Genomic DNA, 8,802 nt, shown 5'->3' with positions numbered 1-8,802 from the left:
CTAGAATAGAACTTAAGCGTGTTTATATGCGTTGGAAAGAAAACTTTTCAAAATACTAACTTTACTTCAAGATATATTTGAGTTTTTTTTAATGCTACTTTTTCCAATCGACATGTTTGAATTCCATGTTGTACATAAAGTTACAAAGTTACTTATGTAGAAGTATTCTCGTACTTGTTTTCTTACTTTATAGAGTCGTAGCTTTTCACATTTATAAATTTTGACTCATAGTGGTTGAAGTTACATGAAGTTTAAGCACATTAGAATAAAATAAACATTGAATCTCTTTAGAAAATATGGAAAAAGGTGAATTTAGATTCTCAAAAGAGAGAGAAACCCAATATAATATTATTATTATTTCACTTTTTCTAGATTCTAAGAAGAGAGAAAAAGCCCTTAAAGGGGCCATTTGGAGCCCGAGTTCCCCTATTAGATAATCATATTTTCATATAAACATTGGGAAATGAAAGATGACAAATCTTGCACAAGATTGAGACCAAATATAGTTTTCATTAGGTCTCGCTAAAGAAGTTCATCATCTCGGATTATGTGGCAACAAAAGGTAATCCCTTATAGGGGAAAAAAGAATAAAGCCTTATTATAGAAAAATAAAAGGATAATATAATAAAAGTCTATGGAGTTGGGGCTACATGGAGGTTCTTATCATCGTCTTTGCAAAATACACAAACACACTCTCACACATTCTGATTTTTGTCACTCCTTGTAGCTTTAGCTTTTGTTCTCACGGTTTCATTACTTTACAGTTGCACATGGGCATGGTTTGTAGTAACATAATCCTAAAACATTAAAAAAACTTATTATAAGTAAAATGCGGTTTACAAAAAAGAGAGATTATAGGTTTAGGAATGTACTTACTTGTCATACTTGCCAAGCAGGGCCTCTAGAATAATACTCCATCCTTCTTCTTGTACCCTTTCAACAAAGAGAGCTTCCAAACTCCAGTGTTACAATGTAAAATCATATTCATCCTGTGTAGGGTGGCATGCCACTGCTTTAAGCTAAAGATATACAAACAAATAAAGATTGAATTGTGATAATGTAATCTATATTTCTTAAAAGATAAGTTGCAATCTCACGTAACATACAAAGGTTGCTGAAATATCCACTACCCCTTCATGTGTAACATCGCACTACAAGTTGTTTGACATCTTACCTATGCATAACATAAATACTTAAAACTCCTATGCATGTCAAGACCTTTATATCACTTGGAGAAGAGTTCTATTTCTCAAACACAAAAAATTAGAGCAAACCATAGACTTGGAACAAATTCAAAGCATGAACATTACATAAATAAAATAAAATAAATAAGAGAGCTTGAAAATAAGAGAGATTATTGTTGACACGATTGGGTTCAATCCTCATTCAATCTCACCTAAAGGAGTATGGCCCATCATACCACTCATCCATATTTATATGTACTTAAAAGATTGCTTTTTAGAAAGATAACTCCAAAAATAAACATAAGAGCTTTTTAAGTTTCGGAGCATACAAGCCCTTACAAAAGAATATATTAAGCTACAATTATCAAGTCTTGAGTCTACCAAAAGTATAAATACTATTTGGTATGTACAAAGGTTTGAGGCTTTAGCATTCCAAAAATATTAATGTCAAAATATGTAACATTAGGACATTTTGGAGGTCATTTGTATGGCCTTGTAAGAAAATTATCAATTCTTATTTTCTCTCTCTAGAAAAAATCTTGAAATTTTAAAATAAATAGAACGTAAGAGTCATAAAAGTGTACTCTTTGAGGCCAGAGAGGTAAATCTTCTCCTAGGTGGTCGTTTCATAAAGTTCATTGGAACCTTCTTTGAATTAATACATTCAAAACGACAAGAATAAAGTTAGTTCAGGAGGATGTTATTGCACAGAGGACAGTTTGGAGGGAATGAGAACCTTCATCTCCAATTTCAAAAGACAAATGCAAGCCTTCTCTCACCATTAGCGAGACATATTCTTTCACTTTGCCTCATATCCAACTTACTCATTTTTAGAACACTTCAATGGAGAACAACCATGTACACACTCATTCTATTGATTACAAGTCAATTTCTTACAAGCAAGAAAGAAAGAGGCATTATTCACAACATTTAGCAACTGAGCTTCTTGGCTTGTTTACTGAATGCAATACACAGAAAGTTAGATTGGAAGAACAATAGTGTCAAACAAACAAACTAAGAAGTAACCTCTGCAAATACAGAGAAAAAGAAACAAGCATTGGACCGCGCATACAGAGAAGAAAGCTCAAAAATGTCGAGAACATGAGGCCCAATTCTGGAGGCCTGAAGAAGAGAATCCAAGCCATGAGGTAAGATTCCACTCAATGCATTCCCATTCACATGTCTTTTGTATTAGCAGATTTTATTTGCAAGGTTACTTTGTGATTTACATGTTCTCCATGTTAGTAATAATGAGTAGTGTTGTATTTGTAGGGTTGTCATACATCCTGATAAAGAGAATATCAATACCAATCTTAATCCAGCAAAACAACTGAAATCATTAGTAACATCAACAATGGCACAAGAAGTGGTAAAGGAGAAGAAGTTCAAGGTGGTTCAACGAGATATAGTGGATGAATTTGTAACCAACAATACAGTTTCGGCTGTGGATATTCAATCCGCCATGGATTCAAGTGGAGTTAGTCGTAAGGGTTACAGTGCCATCCAAAAGTCAGTGTCATCAGTCCCCTTAAGGCCAAAGGCAATAAAGCAAAGTTACTTCCAACACCTACAAAAGTTTAGAGACGTAGGGAGGATTTAAACATAGAATAGCTTCACTATGTTGGTCACTCATACCACATTGTAGGAGAGTTTAAGGGAGAAGGTGGAGGCATATTCTACAATGAACACAACAATATATTCATGGACTTGGAGCTCTTGCAAAAGATAATAGTGGAGTTCTATGATATTACATTTGAGGAGATAGGAGGTGTACTTCAATTTATCATCAAGCTTGATGAGTGCGAGATTATCAAGGAGAAAATAATGGAAAGGGTCACAATAACACTTATGAATAGGGATCTTTCTAATTATAATAGGGATGATCCAAAGTATTTTAGTGTGCAGTCTGAGACAAACATCTGGTGGCTAGGTTCATTTGAGGTCAAGAAAGAGGACCATGAATCCTTGTTTTGGGTCCCCAATCTCATCAAAGAATAGATGAATGTAACCAAGATGCTCCATGTAGAGAAAAGGGGTGACCTTCAAGTTGAATGGCATCTTGCGGCGGCGGGTGACTTGAAGACTATCAAGTGCTTATTTAATTATAGCAAAGGGGCCAATGTAAAGTCTCATGGACTCCGCAAGGGTGATGGACTCTAAGTGGTGGAGACGACCACCAAATAGACAAATTTTGAATGAGAACTTTAAACCAGTGTTTGAGATTCCTCTTTCCAATGTGCATCTATGCACGCTTCATGATTTGTGTCGTATCATAGAGAAACTGGTATATCTCTACATTGGCTTTACTTGGAAGATCAAGAATGTAGCAGAGAGGAAAGAAGCCATCCGTGCATTGAAGGTTCTATCTGAAATTGGACTACATGGAGGTAATGTCCAGATTCTGAAGGACACTAAAAAGTCATTGAATGAAAAGACTTTTTTAATTCCTGTGGTTCTATCTTTTGTTTATACCTTAGCAAACGGTGTATACCATACTCTTCTAGTTCCTGTGGGTTCTCTATGCCTAAAGAAAATGCTACTATAGCATAGGTATGAAAGTAACCCATTCGGGTGCTGGCATAACCAGGGTAGCATCCAAAAATTTTTAAGGAAGTAGACTTCTCGATATCAAAATTATCTTCTTATAACTCGTAGGAATAATTGTTCCACCTAGCAACAAGGACAATGTCTTAAATTAAAAAATTACAACTCTCCCTTCCTGGCTCATGGAATTGTGGTAGATTATCATCTTTGCCTTAGACAATTTAGGTAGTAGGTAGTGAGAGAGAGCTACGTCTCGGCTACAATACTCCCTTTTATGCCGCTGTAAAAATTTATCATTGAATTCAAACGTACGTTGCAAAATAAAATAATTAAGGAAACATAAATCTACATATCACTTCTTCACACACACACACACATAGAGAGAGAACCTAAGTCTCATCTGTCTCACAAACAGTTGGTCTTGCCAAAGGTTAATAGAACTTTTGCTATCTTCTCCTACTCTGTTCATCCACTACTTTGTGGAGTCATTTAACTTATCATAGCCATATTTGGTCTGAAGGTCCATGAAGGTCCTCTCGTCTAGCATAAAGCCATCATCTTTGAACTTCTGTGCTTTGCCCAAACATATGCTGAGACACTCTTTACTATTATAATTCTCCTCCAATGCTAAGTCATACTGCTCTCTTCTGAGACAAAACCACTGCTCTCTTCCTCAAATTTGGCAATAGCACATAGAGCAAAATCTTCCCTAAGATTAAAAACATTCTAAATGTAAGATAGTAGCACATAACGTTTGTTATCCACAATGAATTCTGGTAGTACTTGCAATATTAGACCACACTAGTCCACTTTATAGAGATCTACATCTAAAGGTCTCTGTATGGTGCACGTCTTAGGAGCACCAATATCCATAGACTTGGCCTCATCTTCCTCCTACTAACTATATCTCTTCCTCAACTTCTGCCTCTTGAGAAGGTAACTCATCTTCTTGGGGAATCTCATCTTCAATAGTACCTTCATAGAGAAGTTCTTCACCCCTTCCAGGAAGCTCGTTATAGAGGCAGTGCAAGTAGCAGAGGAATCAGAATGGCTCATACAGCAGCCTGTAGCAACTCATGTGTGTGGTACACCAAGTAGGCTTGTAGGAAGATGGGAGTTGCTAGTACTTCTTGTACACAAGAGAGAGAGAGAGAAAGAGAGAGAGAGAGATAGAGAGAGAGAGAGAGAGAGCAATTTTTGTGGTTTGGCATGATATGGCATTTGCAATACTTAACGGAAGTGTGCTAGCATGCCAAACTGAACAAATAGTGATAGAGGCGTTGCTACACACACACAGAGAGGGAGTATGTGTGTGCGGTCTGGCACGATAATACAAATGCACGCTAAATGGAATAGCTATTGTGCACCAAGAGGCACACATTGAGGGGGAGAGAGAGAGAGAGAGAGAGGGGGGGGGAGAGAGAGAGAGAGAGAGAGAGAGAGAGAGAGAGAGAGAGAGAGTTATGTATCTTTTTTCCAGGATTATTCATAGCTCATGTGGCGAGGACAAAAGCTATTGCAAAGAGACAAGGTAAGGGCCCTGGACTGGCAGCAAAGGCTGCCTCTCAGAAGAAGCCAAGAAAGGGAAAGCCTATCCACATTCTGAAACAGGCCAAAACAAGAAGGTTTTCCCAAAACTTCTGAAATCAGGAAAGCTCAGAAGCTTGTAGAGTTGTGTGTTGCAAAGCTCCCTTTTCAGAGGCTGTGCATGTCCATTTGTGAGCAGTGGAACCTAACTCTAAGGTGGAAGAGGACAGCCTTGCTTTGTCTACAAGAGGCTGCTGAAGATTTTCTCCTAGAGTACTTCAATGGCCTATGTGTTGTGAGTGCCCACGCGCATAGGATGACAATAATGCCCAAGGACAGCAACACACTGAAGAGGCTTAGATGGAAATATGAAAAGCTTCTACACCCTGCAGAGTTTATAGATCCAAAGATGAGAGATCTCCTGATGATTCCATAAGCGAGAGCTCCACGCGATAAAATAAAAATTGTAAATACACATGATGTTAACACAAGAGCAAGGGCAGAACAGGAGGCCATACGGGAGGAAGAGAATAGGAGGCCATACGGGAGGAAGAGAACAATATCATAAAAGATAAGGATCAAGATGTGAATAGACCCCCAACAAATCTGCAAGAATAGTACATCAAAGAAACAAAAGAGTTAGAAGCAGCCAACCTGGAGATGCTAAGGAGCTTTAAGAGGAGTGTGTTTGTCTTTGTGGCAATGGAAGATGGTGAGAGACAACTCTCCCTTAACTCGGTGGATCTCAAGACTCTCATGGATATAGGATAGCACAGATCTCAAACACTATCCTATATGTGTGCCTAAATTAAGTATACGAATTGCCTTTACTGCTGATGATATGGTCCTTTTCTCTTTAGGTTTTTTCCTTTTTCCTCAATGAGTTGCTCTTGTTTTTGCAGTTTAATAAAGAGTCTGCTTCCTCGAGAGAGCCATTATGAGGTATTTATTCTAAACTCACAGCTGGCACCATTGCTAAGAAAAAAGAGCACTTCCCAACAACACATACAAAAGTGGTTCGCGTATTTGAACATAATCGAGGTTATAGTAGTGATTCTTCCATATGTATCAGGGGGTATGTTACTTCTCTATCTAATAGATAGGGGATGCCTTAGTTTTAGACATTTCTGCTTTTGTAGGAACCATTGGAGCCTTGTGTGTATAGAATTGGATAAGACAATTGTGTGGGCCCTTAATTTAATACCAAGATCACATCTTGGGTTAGGAATGTAAGTAAACATCCAAAGCACCTTTCTCTCGTATCTTAGAGTGCTTGAAGTTGGCTGTGTATCTTATTGCGAAAGCTTGTTTGTTATGCAGGTGTATGAAAAAGCTTTTTGCTGTTCTTGGTGCCCAATATGGAGACAATGAATTGTACAAGTCAGAGATTAAGCAGGTTCAAGTGCCCAAGCAAGGAGACTCACACTCTTGTGGTTGGAGAGTGATGATCCATGCAGAATATATTCTCCAGAGTCTCTTCTCCATGAATCCCTTAATGTCTAAGGTAAGTGGAAGGATCCTCTGATTTAGCTAGATTAGTTTGACATTGTGAATTTTGTGTATTCCAGATCGCATTACAGAACTATGATAGAAACTATGTGGAGCGATATAGAGTGACCATGGTACGTTTAATACTAAATAATGCCATGGAGATGACTGATAACAACCAGCCAGACTTCCCCAATGCTATAAACGTTGAGATGCTTCTTCAAGATGAAGGGGGGGAGCCAAAGCCTTCTGAGCAGAGAGCCAAAGCCAGCTGAAGAGACAGAGCCAAAGCCTGAAAAGAAGACAGAGGCAAAACAAATTGAAGAGATAGAGCCAAGGCCTGATGAGGAGGTGAACAATGGAGAACCTAAGGCTGATGAGGATCCCAAGCCTGATGAAGATCCCAAGGCTAATGTGCCCGATGGTAATGTAATCAACTCAATTTTAACAATTGTTTTTATTAAGTGCTTCTTGTCCCTTAACAATGATTATAACTTTCAATCATATAAACACTGATTAGAAGTATGAATCATGTTAATAATGGTTCCATATGCGCTAAGGAGGCTTATCATCTTGCATGTGAATGGATTGCTTCTCAAAATACAGGCCAAGAGCTTTGGACCAAGTGTTGCAGGGACTTACAAAGTTGGAGGCATGCATGTCATGCTAAGGCCCAAATTGTATTAGATCATCAACTTTGTAACTAAGCACTTTAGATTGGCCATCTAGTCCTTAATGATGAGGCATAATTTGAGGCCTCTTGTCACGCTAGTTTTGAGAGAATCTAAGATTGAGGAGACATAATTTGTATATGACCAAAGGCACTGTTATCTTGACCCAAGTGTTGTCATCCTGACAAACCTGGGATACTATTACATATGAAGCTCTATCAGGATATCATACATCCCTATGATCCCACAAATACATTATTAATTGATGATACCCCTAAAAAGGCAATGTATAATCCCATTGGAACATGGATATCACCCCTTCCTTTTGAAGGTAACCGAGATGATGTTTATTTGGAAGAACAATTGATTCCATATTTAGATGGATTGTACAAATCAAAAGACTCTATACAAGAATATGTAATGATAAAACCATTTTTGTAATGTAATGTTTTCAACTGTCCTATTCTCATTGAAGCAATGTGTCCTCAAAAATAGTTTACATTGTCTTGTTTTTTGAAAATAAAAAAAAGAAAAGGCTCTTGATTAATTATGCTAAAAGAGAACATTAAAATGGGTAATGTCAAGTAGGAGTGTCATCAACAAGGTGGACTTCATTAATTATGTGAGAAGAGTACATTGAAATGGGTAGAGTCAAGTAGGAATGATCTTGATTGTGTTACCCAATTCTTTACATTGTATCAATCGCTCCCTTCTAAGGAGAACCTTTCTTCCATTTTGAATGAAAGTAAAGTGTATCGGCATGTCTTACAAGGATTCTTCAACAATATCCTTCCTTAGCTGTTGTAGATTGTATTTCTTCCGTATAGAAACAATTGTCACCAGTGTTGAAGTTTCATCAATCACTTTAATGTCTATGACTTTGTTGTCCATTGCACTTGCGGCTTCCTGATCCATTAGCACCAACTCTCCATTGATGTAGCGGGACCTGCTATACCAGGATAAGATAAAAGTTTGAGTTGCAATCATTTACTTTGCAACTATTGTCTCCAGTGCAATGTTACAATGGATATCGTCAAAACCTTTACTCTGCCATCCCTCATCAAGAAGTCTTGCTTCTGCTAAGAGGAATGGATCCAAATCTTTACAGATGAGCATGATTCTTGCTATCTTCACCTAGAATAAGCTAAAAATCTCCACAAACATAGTAATTGGTGGAATGCTCCCTCGTAGAGAGCGTTGCACATCCTTGAAGAGCTTGGTCCTTCCTAACTCCATTACTGAGTCTGGGATAGGCCAATCTATGTAGTTCCACTCAACTTGCAAAGTTACCTCTTCCAAGCAACCAAAATTGTGTTTCTTGTTTAGCAGACGGTAGAAATGATCATAGAAAAAGATACCTACATCTACAAGGCTTTTGTTGCTCCTAT

This window comes from Cibotium barometz, chromosome 27 (genome assembly GCF_041138505.1).
Source record: "Cibotium barometz isolate CiBa-2024 chromosome 27, ASM4113850v1, whole genome shotgun sequence".
NCBI lineage: Eukaryota > Viridiplantae > Streptophyta > Polypodiopsida > Cyatheales > Cibotiaceae > Cibotium > Cibotium barometz.
Note: the sequence above shows the minus strand (reverse complement) of the source record.